The sequence below is a fragment of the Lathyrus oleraceus genome, chromosome 4 (assembly GCF_024323335.1).
Source record: "Lathyrus oleraceus cultivar Zhongwan6 chromosome 4, CAAS_Psat_ZW6_1.0, whole genome shotgun sequence".
In the NCBI taxonomy this organism is placed as follows: domain Eukaryota; kingdom Viridiplantae; phylum Streptophyta; class Magnoliopsida; order Fabales; family Fabaceae; genus Lathyrus; species Lathyrus oleraceus.
In genome coordinates this window covers 10,879,356-10,899,222 of record NC_066582.1, presented here as the reverse complement: position 1 = coordinate 10,899,222, position 19,867 = coordinate 10,879,356, and positions in this window count along the sequence as shown.

The following is a 19,867-nucleotide window of genomic DNA, read 5'->3' as shown; positions in this document are numbered from 1 at the left end:
AGAGTTGTGTCAACCTTTCCTCTTGAGTAACCTTGATCATGTAAAAATTTACTTAGTCGCTCATACCAAGCTCTAGGAGCTTGTTTGAGACCATATAAAGCCCTTTTTAGTTTGTAAACATGATCGGGATACTCATGAGATTCAAAACTCGGAGGTTGTGCGACATAGACCTCTTAATTTATGTAACCGTTAAGGAACGCACTCTTAACATCCATTTGGAATAGTTTAAAGTCTTTCGCACAAGCGAAGGCAAGGAGAAGGCGTATAGCCTCGAGTCGGGCAACCGGCGCATAAGTTTCCTCATAGTCGATGCCTTCCTCTTGGTTATACCCTTGCGCGACTAAACGCGCCTTGTTACGGGTTATTACCCTGTTTTCGTCCAACTTGTTCCTAAACACCCATCGGGTGTCGATTACTCGATGACCTCGCGGAGGAGGGACAAGGTCCCAAACCTCATTTCTAGTGAACTGATTTAGTTCCTCCTGCATTGACAAAAACCAGTGTTCATCGAGTAGGGCTTCTTTAGGGTTTTTAGGTTCCATTTGTGAAACGAAAGCGAAGTGATAACAGAAATTACTTAGCTTCGATCGAGTTGTAACACCCTTTGAGATATCTCCGAGAATGTTGTCAATTGGATGGTCTTTGGGAGACTTCCAAGCTTGAGGGAGATCATCGTTTGAAGGCGGATGAGCTACCTCGGTTTCCTCATGGTGTACATCTTTATCCTCCTTAACTTTGACTTTGTCGGGTTGATCAATCCCCGGCTCGCCACCCTTGAGTATGTCTTCCGTAGATGTACCTGCACCATGAACAACACTACCCTTTCCGACGTTTCTCGGATAGGATTCGTCAAAAGTGACATGTACAGACTCTTCCACAGCAAGTAATCGTTTATTATATATTCTATATGCTTTACTCGATTGAGAGTATCCGAGGAAGATACCTTCGTCGGCCTTGGAATCGAATTTGCCCAAGTTTTCCTTTCCATTATTTAATATAAAACATTTGCAACTGAAAACATGTAAGTGAGAAACATTTGGCTTTCTCCCTTTTAAAAGCTCATACGGTGTTTTATTTAGAATGGGGCGAATGAGCACCCTATTCAAAACATAACACGCCGTACTAATGGCGTCGACCCAAAAATATTTCGGTAAGCCACTTTCGTTAATCATTGTTCTTCCCAATTCTTCCAAAATTCGATTTTTACGCTCCACAACCCCATTTTGTTGAGGAGTACGTGGAGCGGAGAAGTTATGATCGATACCATGGTTACCGCAATATTCTTCAAATAAATGGTTTTCGAACTCACCCCCATGGTCGCTTCTAATTGAAACAATGTTTGTATTTAATTTATTTTGGGAAAGCTTAGTAAACCTTTCAAAGGCGGAGAACGTATCGCTCTTGCTTACTAAAAAGATAGTCCAACAAAATCTAGAAAAATCGTCCACTATTACGAAACCGTAATAATTTCCTCCTAGACTTTTAATCCTAGACGGCCCAAATAAGTCCATATGAAGAAGTTCGAGAGGTCTCGTTGTTGAAACGATATTTTTGGATTTAAATGAGATCCTCGTTTGCTTCCCTTTTTGACAAGCATCACAAAGGTGATCCTTGGTGAAATTTATTTTGGGGAGACCTAGGATTAGATCTTTAGAGACTACTTTATTTAGTAAATCAAAATTAACATGTGTTAAACGCCTATGCCATAACCATGAATCTTCACTCATTGTTACAAGGCATTTATCACTTGTTAACGATACTTCGTTCAAGTCTAACATATAGACATTATTCACTCGCAGGCCATTAAACATACTCTTCTTATCATCATTATGTACAATTTTGCAACAATCTTTTGAAAAAGATACATTGTATCCTTTGTCACATAATTGACTGATGCTAAGTAGATTGTGTTTAAGACCTTCGACAAGCAATACATCAGAAATAGTAGTGGAAGAAGGGTTACCTACACTACCTTTACCTAGTATTGCTCAACGGTTGTTGTCACCATAGGTTACATATCCTTTCTTCTTAGCCACGAAGTCAATGAAGAGTGATATGTCTCCTGACATGTGCCTTGAGCATCCACTGTCGAGAACCCATCTTCTCTCGGTGGTCTCGAGGCATTGTACCTATGGAAATGCAATTAACACGAGAAGGTACCCAATGGCTTATTGGGTCCTGAATGGTGAGTAACGAAATGGTTGCATTTGGGAAGCCATTGATAAATGCCTTTAGGAACTAAGAATCTCCTAAACCTGCGTTTAGCAATGGAGTGGCCTTTCTTGCAACAATAAAGACAAGAGAAATTTACATTTTGATTGCCTTTGCTATCTTCATCCTTTATAACATATTTATATTTTTGATATGGATTAACCATACTTTTTCGAAAGTTTGATTTATCGATTGCAAAGGTAGTCTTGGGCTCAAGAGCCTTGTCAAGTTTGGTCTTTAGGTTTCTTACTTCACCTTGCCAAATATAACAAGTATCACACCCAAAGTTGATTATTCTATTTCTAAGGTCCTCACAACCTGCTTTTGTGCTTTCTACCATAGAAGCTTTGAGTGCCTCAAGTTTCCTTTCGGATTCTCGAATTTTTTGTTCCAAATGGATAAAAATTTGGTTATTTGAGGCAAGCCTTTTAAAGGCCTCTTTAGCTTCACAGTGTAAAGTATCAAATGCAGCTTGTAATTCATGATGAGACATACTAGAGGATTTTTCATATTTAGCATGTCGTACCTGTTTCTTTTTGTTCTTTTGATGAGCAGAGAGGCATAGGTTTGCAGCTTCATCTTCATCACTAGAACTTTCATCATCGGAGGAGTCACTATCGCTTTCCCAAGCTATGTATGCTCTCCTTGGCTTTGATGATTTCTTGTGTGATTTGTATGATTCCTTTTCCTTTGTCTTCTTGTTCATCGGACAGTCTGGTTTGTAATGACCGGGCTTCCCACAAGTGTAGCACGACCCTCTAGTCTTTTTACCTTTTGAGTCATCATCTTTAGAGTACCTCGATTGTTTCCAGAAGTTTACCAAGTTCTTCTCGGAATGTTGGATGCTGTTCTTTCTCACGTAACGATTGTAATGTTTAACGAACAACCCCATATCTTCGCTCTTGTCCTCTTCTTCTTCGTCGCTCGAGGAATAATCACTTTGCTCTTTTGCTTGAGACTTCGAGGAGGAAGTCTTAAGAGCTATAGATTTCTTTTCACTCACCTTTGTTTTGTCCTTCTTTTCTTTCTTTTCGTGTTGTTCTAGGCTCAAGAGTACTTGTTCGTGCTCTTGTAGTTTGCCAAATAATGTTGTCAAGTTTAATACGGTAAGATCATTTGCTTCTTTGATGACGGTCACTTTCAGCTGCCATTCCCTGTTAAGACATATCAAGATCTTATTAGTAGCAACATCATTGGAAACCGACCTACCTAATGAATGTAATTGATTGATGAGATGAGTAAATCTCTTTTGCTTGTTAGCAATGGTTTCCCCTTGCTCCATGAAAAAGAGATCAAACTCTTGTGTTAGTGTGTTGATTCTTGCCAACTTAACATCGTTCGTCCCCTCATGGGCGATTTGTAGTGAATCCCACATGGCCTTATGTCGCAACCTGAAAAATACAGTGTGCGAAAAAACAACCGGCAAAAGAAAATGACAGAAGAGTCGCCACCGTGCGTTATTTATCCCAAAGGAGGGAAAGGAAACGCTCGAAGTAAACCTGAAAAGAGGAAAGGAAAAGACAAGGTCTCACAACCAAATCTTGGGTTCGGGAGTCGGTTATGCGAAGGGAAGGTATTAGCACCCCTACGCATCCGTAGTACTCTACGGGATCCACTTTTGTAGTTCTTGTCTAAAGGGTGTGAGTTTATCTTGTGCTGTTTACTAAAAAATGGGTTAAATGAAAATGACTCGCGCGGATGTCGCATCCACTGCATACGTATCTCATCTGAATATGAGAATCAGAGTCTTCGTAGCTCGGCTGACCTATGGGTTAGGGGGATGTGTGCTCGCTAAGACATCGCGTCTTATGCCTACGTATCTCATCTGGAATGAGAATCAGAGCAAGCCGTAGTTCGGTTAACTACAGGGTTATGGATTGGGTTTTGGACGAACGACGTTACTACGCAATCTACCGGATGCTCGACCTTTGGAGACTTACTCGCCTATAGTAGAAGGAGTAAACGTGTGTTTAGGAGAAGAAAAATCAACGAAGGGTTAGGGTTTGGGATGCTCATGCAAAAAGGCAGTCCTTGGCGAAGGAACCTGTAAAAAAAAAATAAACACACAAAAACATTGCCTCCTATCGAGGTCTTCCAGCTAGGAAAGCAGTAAAATGCGGGAAAAATGTAAAAGTACCACGCGGATAAAGATCCGAAGTAACAACAATTAGAGGAATGGGAAACCCAGGGATCCTTCCAAGCTAAACACCATCAAAGAAAGTGAGTCAGTACAGGTAATCGGAATGAAACCTCCAGGCGGTATCCCACAAATAAAGGGGAACACCAAGCAAACCATCTCTGCAAAAGTCATGTGAGCCCTCACAAAAACTCAACAAACAGGTTAGAGACAAAAAAATAGGGTAATCAAGGGTTGCCCCCAAATCAAAATGTAACCACATGAATCATGCCATTAAAATTCACAAAAAAAGACATGCATCAAAAGGGTATCAAATTCACCCATAATACCTCAAACATTCAGAGTATTGAAATTCAAAGCTCAAAGGTAATGGGAATAAGGGCAAACCTGATTGGAGAGCTTGATTGAAATTGAGTTGCACCCGTGAGGTTTACAAAACAATCTTTAGGGTTTATGTGAGGCAGAGGTGATTCTGTGCAGTTGAGTTCCCTTTAGGGTTTGGAGGCTGCTCTGAACTCTATTAGCTCTTCTCTCACTATCTTTTTCCCCAGGGTTCTTCTCTCACTATCTTTTTCCTAGACAGGGTAATAGGAATAGAAATGCCTTTTGTTTCACTGAAACTCTGAATTTATAACCTGATTTTTGTGGACCTGTGGGCTCAAATGAGAGAGGTCCAAGTCCAAGATTTTTTCTTTTATTTATTTATTTATTTTCCGTTTTTTCTTTTTCGTTTTTTTTTTCATTTTTCGTTTTTTTTTTCGTTTTTCGTTTTTTTTTCAAAACACGTGGGCTTCGCCTAGCGAGCATGACAGCTCATGAACAAACCTTTGCTCCTTCAAGATTAACATTTTGACTGACGAATAGTCCCCTGTTGGCAGTAACTCAAGTCTTTCCCTTGTGTTGACTGATCATCTAAATAGGACCCACAAAGTGTCCTGGATGATGTTCAAGCTTCTTGGATCCGATTCCGATTACCATGATGAAATTCAAATGCTAAATGACCTAAAAAATGAATGCATGCATGAGGTATAAAGCGTATGCTTCCAGGAAAAATGAAGGGTAAATTTTGGGGTATTATAGTTGCCCCTATTCAATCAACTAGAGACCTGGAAAGAAGATAACAACGGCTTTCGTGCTTTCGAGGTATCAAGGGATTGAATACAATAAAAGCCCGAAAATTTGCACTGAAGTGAAGAGAAGTAACAATGCCTGTCAGAATCGGCAAAGAGGTGGTCTTGAAAGAAAAATCCGTCTGGTATGGTCAAAGTCAGTCTGAATACCGAAAAAGAATGTTAACCCGGATACCAAAATAAATGGTAACACCAAAATAACCATGGCCTGAATGCCGCTCATCAGTCTGAATACCGAAATGACTTCGATCTGAACATCGGGAGATATGAGATTATTAATATCGGTTTGAACACCGAGAGGCTGGCGTGAACGCCACAAGTTGCATCAACCTGAACGTCGGAAACTTCTTAGATCTGAACATCGGAAAACTAGCCTGAACGCCACAAGTTGCATCGACCTGAACGTCGGAAACTTCTTCGATCTGAACATCGGAAAACTGGCCTGAACGCCACTTCGGTCTGATTACCAGAAACTTCATGCCTGTCAGCATCGGCAGAAATAGGGAACGATAATAGAGGCGGCGCATGGGCCAATGACACTTGCTGGGGATAACAAAGGTAAGTCATGAACAATCTTCAGTCTGAGTACTGGGAACAACTTCTGGCTTATCGCTTGGGATACCGAGAATGTCTTATGCTTACATGTGTATGTTTTAATTTTTCAATGGCGTAATGCTCCATGAAAATGGAAATGCTACGTGATTTGCAATGCAATATGATTCTACATGCAGGGATGCGAAATGCTAGGTAGAATGCCAAGCTGAGGCAACGGGATCTGCTGGGGAAATGATCACCATCTTCTGGACCCTGGCAAGGCTGCTGGAGATGCACAGCGCAAAGAATTATGTGGGGAAATGACCTGCCACACGGTGTTCTAGCAATGACGAAATACCGAGATTCTGACTGGGGAGAGAACGGCACTGAAAACCTGCTGTTGGGGAAAGCGATAGTGGTTCTGGCAACCACGATCTGCGAGAGATGACTCAGTAGGGGAAGCAAACACCGATACGGTACCGAGGTTCTCCTTCAAGGAAAGAAACCATGGATCTGGCATTAGGATTATCGATCTGGCCTCGAACTCTGAGGAGCAGCCGCTTCTGCTGGGAAGATACAGTCTGGCACTATCAACTCCGCTAGGGGTTTATAGTCTGACACTGTCAACTCTACTGGGGAGTGTATAATCTGAAACCACCGCTTGGGGGGAGGTACAGTGGTGAGAACCTGTTGGGGATTGAAGAATCCAATGCTCTGATCAGCTTTGCAGGGATAAGATACCGAATTCGTCTGTTGGCGACTTCACTGGGGAAAACATTCACGATCATCTGCAGGGGATTTTAAGAAAATGCCCCGAGGGTACCTGTTCTGAATAGACGATCCAAAGCACTTAAAATTTACAGCAATTTTAAATGTTTATTAAGCATGTACCTGTAAAGCTCTTATGTGTCATGATGCAATGTTTATCAAAAAATTCGGACGTCATTTTTGCAAACAAAACAAAAAAATGAAAAGGAAAACAGAGATATACTGAATAACATGATTTTATTAATTGAACGGCCTTTGAATAGGCATTTACATCAGGAAGCAATCCCTGGAAAGAGGTAATCGCACAACAGATAAAAACAGACATTAATCTAATGGCAATGTGAAATGGATTTCTATTGGGTTCTAATTCTGCTATGACTTGCTCGTCTTCAAGATCCTCCAGATGATCAACTTTCTGAAAAGAGTGATTGGACTGTTTCCTATCCTTTAAAAGTTTCTAGTCATTGACACGAGATGAGATTCAGAACTACTCAGAACGCAGTCATTCGCTTAATCCCTAACTTTTGCCTGGATCGCCCTTTTCGGGTTTTCAATCCACCGGGATACCCATTTTTGCCTAAGTTGCCTTTTCAGGTTTTCAACTTACCGGGTGTACAATCTTTTCACTTTTAATCCCTAATTTTTGCCCGAACCTTTTTCATTTTCTTGGTTCGCCGGGATGCCCATTTTTGCCTGGACTACTCTTTTTATTGTCCAGCGGGTCTATTTCATGCGAAGTATTTTTTAACTGCGTCTGAGTTCACCGGGGAAGTGAAGTTTTCACCATCCATCGTTGCAAGCATTAAGGCCCCACCATCAAAAACCTTGGTGACAATATACGGTCCATCATAGTTAGGAGTCCACTTGCCCCTGTGATCTGTCTGAGGAGGAAGGATCCTTTTCAACACCAAATCTCCGACCTGGAAGCATCGAGGACGCACTTTCTGATCAAAGGCTCTCTTCATCCGACTTTGATACAACTGCCCATGACAAATGGCTGCCATTCGCTTCTCTTCGATAAGACTCAACTTATTGAACCTTGTCTGAATCCATTCAGCTTCGTCTAACTTGACATCCAACAGGACTCTTAGAGAAGGAATCTCCACTTCAACAGGTAGGACTGCTTCCATACCATACACAAGGGAGTAAGGGGTTTCCCCGGTCGATGTACATACTGAAGTACGGTACCCATGCAAGGCGAAGGGTAGCATCTCATGCCAATCTCTGTACGTAACGACCATCTTCTGCACAATCTTCTTTATGTTCTTATTTGCCGCTTCAACAACACCGTTCATCTTAGGGCGGTAAGGGGAAGAATTGTGATGCTGAATGTTGAAGTTATGGCACAACTCCTTCATCATTTTGTTGTTGAGATTAGAACCATTATCAGTAATGATTCTTTCGGGAATTCCATAGCGACAAATGATTTCTTTCTTGATGAAACGGGCAACCACATGTCTGGTGACCTTCACAAATGGCGCTGCTTCGACCCACTTGGTGAAATAGTCGATGGCAACAAGGATGAAGCGATGCCCATTGGAAGCGGTCGGCTCAATCTTTCCAATCATATCGACGCCCCACATAGTGAAAGGCCACGGCGAAGACATCACATTCAAAGGATTCGGCGGCACATGCACCTTATCAGCATAAATCTGGCATTTATGACACTTCCGAGCATATTTGAAACAATCAGATTCCATGGTCATCCAGTAATAACCTGCTCTCAACAATTTCTTAGCCATTGCATATCCGCCGGCATGAGTACCGAAGGAGCCTTCATGAACTTCCTGCATTAACATGTCTGCTTCGTGTCTGTCCACGCATCTGAGCAAAACCATGTCGAAGTTCCTCTTATACAGAACATCGTCTTTGTTCAAGAAGAAACTGCTTGCCAATCTTCTCAAAGTCTTTCTATCATTGTTGGATGCCCCTGCAGGGTACTCTTGATTCTTCAGAAAGCACTTGATGTCGTGATACCAGGGCTTGTCATCAACTAACAGTTCAGCAGCAAACACATACGCGGCCTTGTCGAGGCGCATCACATCAATCCTGGGAGCGTGGTTCCACCGAATCACGTTGATCATGGAGGATAGAGTAGCAAGAGCATCTGCCATCTGGTTTTCGTCACGAGGTATATGATACAACTTTACTGTCGTGAAGAAAGTCAACAGTCTTCTCGTGTAATCTCTATAAGGGACCAGATTGGGCTGGAGAGTGTTCCAATCACCATTCACTTGATTAATTACCAGAGCTGAATCTCCGAAGATGTCCAAAGTCTTGATTCTCAAATCAATGGCTTGCTCAATACCCAAGATACAGGCTTCATACTCAGCTTCATTATTGGTGCACTCGAAAGTCAGACGAGTGGTGAAAGGCATGTGGGCACCTTTCGGAGTTGTAATGACAACACCAATTCCACTTCCTCTGGCGTTGACGGCCCCATCAAACATTAAAGTCCACTTTTCGTCTGGATCAGGTCCCTCTTCAACAACTGGCTCTTCACAGTCTTTCATCTTGAGGAACATGATGTCTTCATCAGGAAAATCAAACTTCATCGGCTCATAATCTTCAACTGGGTGTTGAGCAAGATAGTCTGATAGAATACTCCCCTTGATGGCTTTCTGGGAAGTATACTGGATGTCGTACTCTGTCAGTACCATTTGCCAACGAGCAACTCTTCTGGTGAGAGCTGGCTTCTCAAATATATACTTGACTGGATCCATTTTGGAGATCAGTAAGGTTGTGTGAGACAGCATGTATTGTCTCAATCGCTTAGCAGCCCATGCAAGTGCACAACATGTTTTTTCAAGCATTAAGTATCTCGACTCGCAATCTGTGAATTTCTTACTCAGGTAGTAGATGGCATGCTCTTTCCTACCTGTCTCGTCGTGTTGACCGAGAACACAACCCATGGAATTGTCCAGTACTGTCAAATACATAATCAGCGGTCTCCCTGGGACCGGAGGCACAAGGATAGGAGGATTCTGCAAATACTCTTTTATCTTCTCGAAAGCCCTTTGGCAATCACCATTCCACCTGATCTTGATCTTTTCTCAACAATTTGAATATTGGCTCACACGTGGCTGTTAGGTGAGAGATGAACCTTGCAATGTAGTTCAACCTCCCTAAGAAACCACAGACTTGTTTCTCTGTTCTTGGCTCAGGCATTTCCTGTATCGCTTTCACTTTGGCCGGATCCACCTCAATCCCTTTTTCACTAACAATAAAACCCAGTAATTTTCCAGATCTCACCCCGAAAGTACACTTGTTCGGATTAAGCCTCAGCTTGAATTTCCTCAAACGCTCAAACAGTTTCTGCAAATTCACCAAATGTTCTTCTTTTGTCTGAGATTTGGCAATCATATCATCAACATAAACCTCGATTTCATGATGAATCATATCATGGAAAAGAGTCACCATCGCTCGTTGATATGTTGCTCCGACATTTTTCAGACCAAACGGCATCACCTTGTAGCAGAAGGTGCCCCATGGGGTATTGAATGTTGTCTTATCCATGTCTTCTGGTGCCATCTTAATTTGATTATAGCCAGAAAAGCCATCCATGAAGGAGAATACCGAGAACTGAGCCGTGTTATCCACCAAAACGTCAATGTGAGGTAAGGGGAAATCATCTTTAGGACTAGCCCTGTTCAGATCCCGGTAGTCAACACATATCCGTACCTTTCCATCCTTCTTAGGTACCAGAACGATATTTGCAACCCATGGCGGATAATTTGTGACTGCTAGAAACCCTGCATCCAACTGTTTTTGCACTTCTTCCTTTATCTTGACAGCCATCTCTGGTCTTGTTCTTCTGAGCTTCTGCTTGACCGGAGGACAACCTTCTTTGAGCGGCAAGCGCTGTACCACGATGTCTGTGTCAAGCCCTGGCATGTCCTGATAAGACCAAGCGAAGATGTCAACATACTCTTGCAGCAATTCAATCAACCCCTTCTTCACATTGTCTTCCAAAGCAGCCCCTATCTTGATTTCTCTCTTGGCGTCCTCGGTGCCGAGATTAATCACTTCAACAGACTCTTGATGCGGTTGAATGACCCTTTCCTCTTGTTTTAATAACCTGGTAAGTTCTTCAGGGAGTTCACAGTGTTCATCACCCTCTTCTTCAGCTTGAAAGATTGGATTTTCAAAGTCGAAGCGAGCCATAGCAGAACCGTTATCAATAGGATCCGGTGATGTGCATATGCATGAGTGATGGTATGTGCTTTTGAGTGTGAAAAAAAAGTGGAAACTAAACAAAACATTGCCATTTTTTTTGAAAAACTGCAAAAATAGAAAGACAGGGAATGAAATATTTGAATGCAAAAAGACGTCCTTTATTTATGATAAAAAATGCAAGCGTCACATAGATGAGCCCTACAATGAGTCATTACGCTCTGGCGGAACGTAAGACTTGGATATGCATGAATAAACAAAGAAAATTACTCCTCCAGACAAGTGGCTTGGACAATCTCCTCAGAAGACCAATTATTGAGAACTTCACCCGGGATCCTCGGACGCACCCAGTTATCGATGTCGCAATCACTATCCCCATCTTCATTGTTGACCGCATAGACTAATTTGACTTCTCCTTCAACCATGTTAACGTTGGCTCCACCATGCTGGGGCATGGGATTGTTGACGACATTAGGAGCTGGTGCAAAGTTAACGGCCTTTGAATCAATGAGGTCCTGAACTACGTGCTTAAAAGCTTTGCAGTTCTCAATATTATGGCCAGGTGCCCCAGAGTGGAAGCTACACCTAACGTTGGCGTCATAACCCACCGGAAGCCTACCAACGGGAGGAGCCAGAGTGCGCAACTGCACAAGTTGTAGTTGTTGAAGACTAGAAAGCAACTGAGCGTACGACATTGGAAGAGTGTCGAAACGCCGGTCCATCGTCCTTGGCCTCGGTTGATAGGCGGGTATGTTACCCAAATGTTGTGGTTGGTACTGAACTGGTTGACGCTGTGGTTGTTGTTGTTGTAGTGGTGCTGCAGCTGGAATGGTCACAGCCGCAACATACGGTTGCTGATGATAGTTTTGAAAGTTATTCCTCCGGTTATCCCTGTTCTGATAAGAAGATATGGCACTTGCATCTCCTTCTCTCCTCTTCTGTCCTTGAATGAACGGCTTCTTCACCCCTGATGAGGATCCACCTCCACTCTGGGTCTTGTATGTCTTTAGGTAATTCTCCACCCTCTATCCGGTAGAGACTACATCAGCAAAATTGGAGGCATTGCAACCCACCAGGCGCTCCAAATAAGGTCATGGCAGAGTGTTCATGAACATGTTAGCCATTTCCTTCTCCAACATAGGAGGTTGAACACAGGAAGTTGTTTCTCTCCAGCATTGAGCATATTCTCTGAAGCACTCATTGCTTTTAAGAGACAGATTTTGAAGTTGAGTTCTGTCCGGAGCCATGTCTGCATTATACTGATACTGCTTCACGAAAGCCTCAGCCAAATCCCTCCAGCAACGGATGTGGGCTCTGTCCAGCCTCATATACCTTTCCAGGGATGCCCCAGCTAGGTTGTCCTGGAAAAAGTACATAAGCAACTTTTCGTCATTGGAGTATCCAACCATTTTACGGAAATAGGCTTGCACATGGGTCTTCGGGCAAGAGTTGCCATTGTATTTGTCAAATATCGGGACCTTGAATTTCGGTGGCACTCTCACACCTGGGACCAGCCCCAAGTCAACAACATCTACTCCTAGAGGATTCTGTCCTTCCACTGCCTTTAACCTCTCTTCCAATCTTCTAAACATGGGGTCCACACCATGACCCATACCAAAGTCTTCCTGCAACAGGGGGAACTGATCGCCCTGATCATCATGAACGGGCTGTTGACCGGAGGTGACATGTAGGATTGGGATAGGCCCCGGTCCATTGGGTCCATTAGCCTCTCCAGCTGGAGGATCAGTCACCGTCTCTGGTTAAGCAGGGGGATTCCTCTGTATCATCTGCCTAAGCTCTTGTTGTTCCTGAGCCACCCCTTGAACCACATCCATGAATTGATTCATGTAGATTTTCATCTCGGCGAACTCTGCCTGTAGGCTTTCCATTACTCTCTGTTGGTTTCTGCGGGTACCGTATCGGTGAATGCCTGGGTCAGCTATCCTGTTGATTGGAACACCAAACAAACTGAGAACACTGTGGCGGTACCTGTTATGCAAGACATGCTAATGAATATGTAAATGCAATGACATGTTTATCAATTCCAAAGGTATTCTACCCCCTTGATTCTAGTCTCTCAATAGATAAACGATGTAAAAAAAAAGACTAAGCCGTTGATGAGAACCAAGAAAATTCCGACTAGAATCAAGTAGAAGATATAAAACCCCATAGAAATGGATAAACATGTGTGAATGATTATGAATGCAAAATGATGTGATGCAAAATGACGTGAATGCAGTGCAGTGGCATGGGAATCAGGATCGTTGTATTTGCTTGAACATCTGTCAGGTTGCACTGTCTGGAGAGAAATTAAGAGCACACCAAACAAAGGTCATGGGATGGATCATGTTATCCTTAATATCAACCACCCATTTTGGTGGATTATGGTTTACACCTTATCAACACCCAAGTTTCATTGATATTAAGGATACCTGATCGGATCAACCATGAATCAAGGGTTTGTTGCAAGTCATGAGCATGGAGTTTAGGTTAAGAAATACCCAAAATGAGTGTACTAAGGTTTAAACCTTCCAAACATGTTCTACAAAAGGTTCCCATAGTCATAATCCCATCTTTCAGATATTATCGGAGGAACGACTACTCGTATTCCAAAAATATTCTCAAGAGAGACTCTTATGAGTGTAGTATCGCGTAACAATCATATCAAATCTTACACTTGAACGACTTTCGCACTACGTCCTACGAATAGGCCAAGATGGGTTTGGTAAACTAAGGTCCTCGGCTTCTAAGGTCTATATTGGAAAAAGTAATGTCTAACCACAACTTACTTGTGTGACATTATTGATCTCAACATGACCTCCACCAAGTGAATGGGCTTGCAAGTCAACTTGCTAAGGAATAACTCCACACAAGTCGACAAGACTATGCCATTCTCCTATCCTAAGTGCACTCGAGTTCGGGTATAGAACTCATCTCACAAAGATCACCAAGCAGCCATAGCCAGCCAACAGATACAGCAATGATATGTACACAATGCAATAAGGTAAAGCAGGTAAATAAATAACTGTACAAAAGCATGAACACCCAATAAACAAACAAACTACAAAAGCATGAACACCCAATAAACAAACAAACTATAAAATCTAGGAGGGACTCGCTTAGGGAAATCGGGTCCCCAGCAGAGTCGCCAGCTGTCGCAACCTGAAAAATATAGTGTGCGAAAAAACAATCGGCGAAAGAAAATGACAGAAGAGTCGCCACCGTGCGTTATTTATCCCAAAGGAGGGAAAGGAAACGCTCGAAGTAAACCTGAAAAGAGGAAAGGAAAAGACAAGGTCTTGCAACCAAATCTTGGGTTCGGGAGTCGGTTATGCGAAGGGAAGGTATTAGCACCCTTACGCATCCGTAGTACTCTACGGGATCCACTTTTGTAGTTCTTGTCTAAAGGGTGTGAGTTTCTCTTGTGCTGTTTACTAAAAAAGGGGTTAAATGAAAATGACTTGCGCGGATGTCGCATCCACTGCATACGTATCTCATCTGAATATGAGAATCAGAGTCTCCGTAGCTCGGCTGACCTATGGGTTAGGGGGATGTGTGCTCGCTAAGACATCGCGTCTTATGCCTACGTATCTCATCTGGAATGAGAATCAGAGCAAGCCGTAGTTCGGCTAACTACAGGGTTATGGATTGGGTTTTGGACGAACGACGTTACTACGCAATCTACCGGATGCTCGACCTTTGGAGACTTACTCGCCTATAGTAGAAGGAGTAAACGTGTGTTTAGGAGAAGAAAAATCAATGAAGGGTTAGGGTTTGGGATGCTCATGCAAAAATGCAGTCCTTGGCGAAGGAACCTGTAAAAAAAAATAAACACACAAAAACATTGCCTCCTATCGAGGTCTTCCAGCTAGGAAAGCAGTAAAATGCGGGAAAAATGTAAAAGTACAACGCGGATAATAATCCGAAGTAACAGCAATTAGAGGAATGGGAAACCCAGGGATCCTTCCAAGCTAAACACCATCAAAGAAAGTGAGTCAGTATAGGTAATCGGAATGAAACCTCCAGGCGGTATCCCACAAATAAAGGGGAACACCAAGCAAACCATCTCTGCAAAAGTCATGTGAGCCCTCACAAAAACTCAACAAACAGGTTAGAGACAAAAAAATAGGGTAATCAAGGGTTGCCCCCAAATCAAAATGTAACCACATGAATCATGCCATTAAAATTCACAAAAAAGACATGCATCAAAAGGGTATCAAATTCACCCATAATACCTCAAACATTCAGAGTATTCAAATTCAAAGCTCAAAGGTAATGGGAATAAGGGCAAACCTGATTGGAGAGCTTGATTGAAATTAAGTTGCACCCGTGAGGTTTACAAAACAATCTTTAGGGTTTATGTGAGGCAGAGGTGATTCTGTGCAGTTGAGTTCCCTTCAGGATTTGGAGGCTGCTCTGAACTCTGTTAGCTCTTCTCTCACTATCTTTTTCCCCAGGGTTCTTCTCTCACTATCTTTTTCCTAGACAGGGTAATAGGAATAGAAATGCCTTTTGTTTCACTGAAACTCTGAATTTATAACCTGATTTTTGTGGACCTGTGGGCTCAAATGAGAGAGGTCCAAGTCCAAGATTTTTTCTTTTATTTATTTATTTATTCATTATTTTATTTTATTTTTCGTTTTTTTTTTTCGTTTTTCGTTTTTTTTTTGTTTTTCGTTTTTTTTTTCAAAACACGTGGGCTTCGCCTAGCGAGCATGACAACTCATGAACAAACCTTTGCTCCTTCAAGATTAACGTTTTGACTGACGAATAGACCCCTGTTGGCAGTAACTCAAGTCTTTCCCTTGTGTTGACTGATCATCTAAATAGGACCCACAAAGTGTCTTGGATGATGTTCAAGCTTCTTGGATCCGATTCCGATTGCCATGATGAAATGCAAATGCTAAATGACCTAAAAAATGAATGCATGCATGAGGTGTAAAGCGTATGCTTCCAGGAAAAATGAAGGGTAAATTTTGGGGTATTACACCTTAGCAGTAGGACAATGGGATACACGATAGTATTCATCTACACCTAATGAGGAGATTAGGATATTTTTGGCTTTCCAATCATAATTGTATTTTCTTTCATCATCATCGGTCCATTGTGCTTCGGGCTTTGGCACTAATTCATCATTCTCATTGGTCATGGTTATTTCAATTGGACCATTGAGAATAACGTTCCATATTCTTCTATCTATGGAATTTATGTGCACCCGCATACAGTCTTTCCAATAACTATAATTTTCACCATTGAAAACGGGAGCTCTATTATAAGCCCCTTTAGGTTCGTTAGCCATTTCCTGTCAAAGTTATATTTTGAAGCACGGAGTGAACCGGTGCTCCTGATACCACTTGTTAGACTATGGCACGGATCTAGAAAGGGGGGGGGGGGGGGGTGAATAGATCTCAATTAAAATTTGAGTCGGCGCTACCAATTAAAAATTGGTTTTGAAAGTTTGTTTTAAGTGCGGAAGCGGCCGAGGAAAATATAGTCTAAAACGAACTGTTATTGGAAAACCGGATATGCGTCTAGCCTATGGATTAGTGATAATGTAGAATAAGAATCACTACACTAGTCACACTATCAATGATTTATTTCACTTGCTAGGATTCCTAGTTCCAATGATTCAAAGAGCAAACCAAACTAGATACACAACTAAGATAATTTTGGTTTAGGCAAATTATCAAACACTTGGTGTGCAAAAACACTCCAAGTGATATTTATGTTGAGTAAGTGATTCCAATTAGTCTAGTACAATATTTTATTGTACTTTGGATTCAGAAACAGAGTTTTAACTTCTTACTCAATTAATATCAAGGTTTGATAAAAGTGCTTATACAAAAATCACTTATTTTTAAGCCAAAAACAAATATGCTGAAAAATAGAGAAGACAAAGATTTGATAAGGCAGTTCCCCTGTCGTCCTCGCTTCGGGGTACGTCTGCCCTCAATTCTAAAACTAGAATTGAGATTGCTTTAATAGATATCACCTGTTGAGTATAACAATTTATACAAGGATTGCAAAGCAAATATACAACAGAATTCTCAAGACGTTGAATGTTGCTTCCACTCCTTGTTCCTTGATTCAAGGTGAATCAAGTCCTTCGATTGTTGTTGATAGACCTCCGATTCCAGCCCCTTTGTTGAATAACCCTCAGTTCTTCAAACCCTCGGCCCGGCTAATCTCAACTACAACAAATCGAACCCGAAATCTTCCCTTCAATATCACTGAATCCGCTACTAGATTGATGAAGACTTCCTCTTCTCAATCACCTTCGTGCAGCTGAAAATTGATGAAGAATTCGTCCAAAAACCCCCCAAAATCAAACCAGTCTTGGAGGACAAAACCCTAAAGGTTTTTATTCAAGAAAAAACCTGTCGCAAGCTTCAACCTGAACCGGATTCCCCAATCACGGCTTCAAACGTTATCACCTTTAACCAATCACAAAGCACTTCAAAAATGGTTGTGTGTAATTGATGTGTTGTGAGATGTTGAAGATGAAGATGAAGAATCTTGGACACCTATTTCACTTTTTCTTGTTCTTTGTAAACTTGAAACAATTTGTCAAATGTTAGTTGATACAAGTAACTAAACTTCTATTTATAGTAGCAAACCAACCAACCCACTTAACAGCTTTTCAAACAGAGTGGGAAATGCTTAAAAACTGAATTTGCGCACGAACGGTCGACCATAGCAGGTCTATGCATCGACGCATAGCCTGCAGTTATGGACAGTCTGAAAAACACATCAGTATGCGTCGACCATAGGTCGGCGTGCGCTGACTCGTGGTTATGCGCTGACCACTGCGGCCGACTCAAGCTTTTTGCGCGCTGACCCGTGAGGAAATGCACTATGTTATGCGCCGACCCTACGGTCGACTCAAACCCTGCAAATCTGCAAAAATTCAGATTTTTTTTGTGGTTTTCATGCATTTTGTCATGACCACATTTTATCCACATATGTTGTATGAAATATAAAAGTTTAGATGAGCATAGAAAAGGATATGATAGGTGATATGTTGCATTTGTTTTGTAGAGGTGGAATCGACAATGCCGATTCATCCATGGTGGTAATTTGTCATCATCGAAACCTATGATCGTATGTTGTATGACAGTTTGCCCTTACATCTACTATATTTAAACCCTAATCCACTTTTATTTAAGGAATTCCTTTGACTTAATAATATCAAATCAATATTTTCTTCCCCTTACTAAACTTACTTAGGGTTTCATGCAAATCTGTCACTTCCTTTTTCACTGAGACATAAGTCTCACATGTTTATGCTAAGCTTCTAATGTTAGTTATTTCTAAACTAAGTGTTATATTAATCTCTTCAAGAAATTCTTTAAGGTCTAAGTTACGTTTCTTAATCTTAGCATTTTCTTCAACTAACTTGGTACTTATTTTAAACAATTGTTTGTAAGTTGGGTTTGTTACCTCATAGTCATCTTCCTCCTAAAAAGATTAGTCTTAGAATATGAGTTAGGATCTGACGTCATTTGTCGGACATATGACTCCACACACAAGGGGGGGGGGGTGAATTGTGGGGTTTAGAAAAATGATGGTTTGGAAACAAATTATTATCATTTTCAGAGTTTAGAAACATTTTGATAAAAAAATTTTAGAAATAGCAGTGGAAAGTAAATATGAAAAAAATAAAGAGTTAAGGATAATATAAATAACACTAGAGAATTATACAAGTCTGGCCAAGAAGATCCAACCTAGTCCCCAAGATTTGATCTCGGGAGTATCCAATAATGCTTAAGAGCTCTTAGTAGGTTAAACTCTTGAGCCCCATAATATAAGGAAATATGAAGTTTCATGCGAACTTCCAACCAAACAAAGAACAAAAGACTAAAGTGATTAGGATTCCTTCCAAACAGCGGACTGAAGCAGTAGTCTTCCTTCCAAACACGAACTTGAAGAGGTTAGTCTCCAAGCTAAATCAAGATTCTAAACGGACTTATCTTGAACCAAACCAAAGTTTTTAAAAGGGTATCCTCTAAAAAGAACCTGGGTTATGAACAAGCTGACCATAAACCCTATTGAGATTTTAAACTGGATTGATCTCGAACCAAACCATGGTTTTGAACAGGTTGACCACAAACCAAGTTGAGATTTTAAACTGGGCTAATCTCAAACCGAATCGAGGTTTGAACAGGATGACCATGAACCAAGTTGATATTTGAAAGTTGGCTAACTAAGGTAAGATTTTAAATTGGGATGTCTCAAACCGATGTAAGCTTTTACACATGTTGAGCTTACAAACCAAAACGACAACTTAAGAAGCTAAATCCCCAAACAAAGCATTTTAATGGGTGTAGCTTTGAACCCACACAAACACACCCTTAAGGATAAATTATTCAACCAAGAGAAAAAGACCCTTTGGTCAATTTACAATTACACCCTTTTCCATAATACAAATGACCTCACTTAAACACAATGACTTTCTCAAAGCGCTACAACTAAATTAAAGTGAGAGAAAGTAGAAAATATTTTAGAAAGAGAGTGAGGAGTGAGATAGAAGGCTCATGTTTATGGATGTGAAAATGTGAAGGGACACGCCTTTATTTATAGGCTAAAGGTTGGCATAAGAAAGAAAAAATCCATGGGCCAAAATAAATGTTCCAATCGATTGAGACCTTATGCCAATCAGTTGTGAGCGTCAAATAATTGCTTGCAAAGGCTCAAAATGGAAAGAATGGATATAAAGATGATGCCCTTCAGTAATACATTGTCACAATAATTTATGGACAACATTTGCATTGACTTAATCAATTAGGCAAGTATGGCAATCGATTGGACAATTTAAAAAAAATTGTCCAAACTATTTTGACATTTTATGATTCAACTTGTATGACTCCAAAACATTTTTGGGTTATTTACATTGAGAAATAGAGGCTTTAAAAAT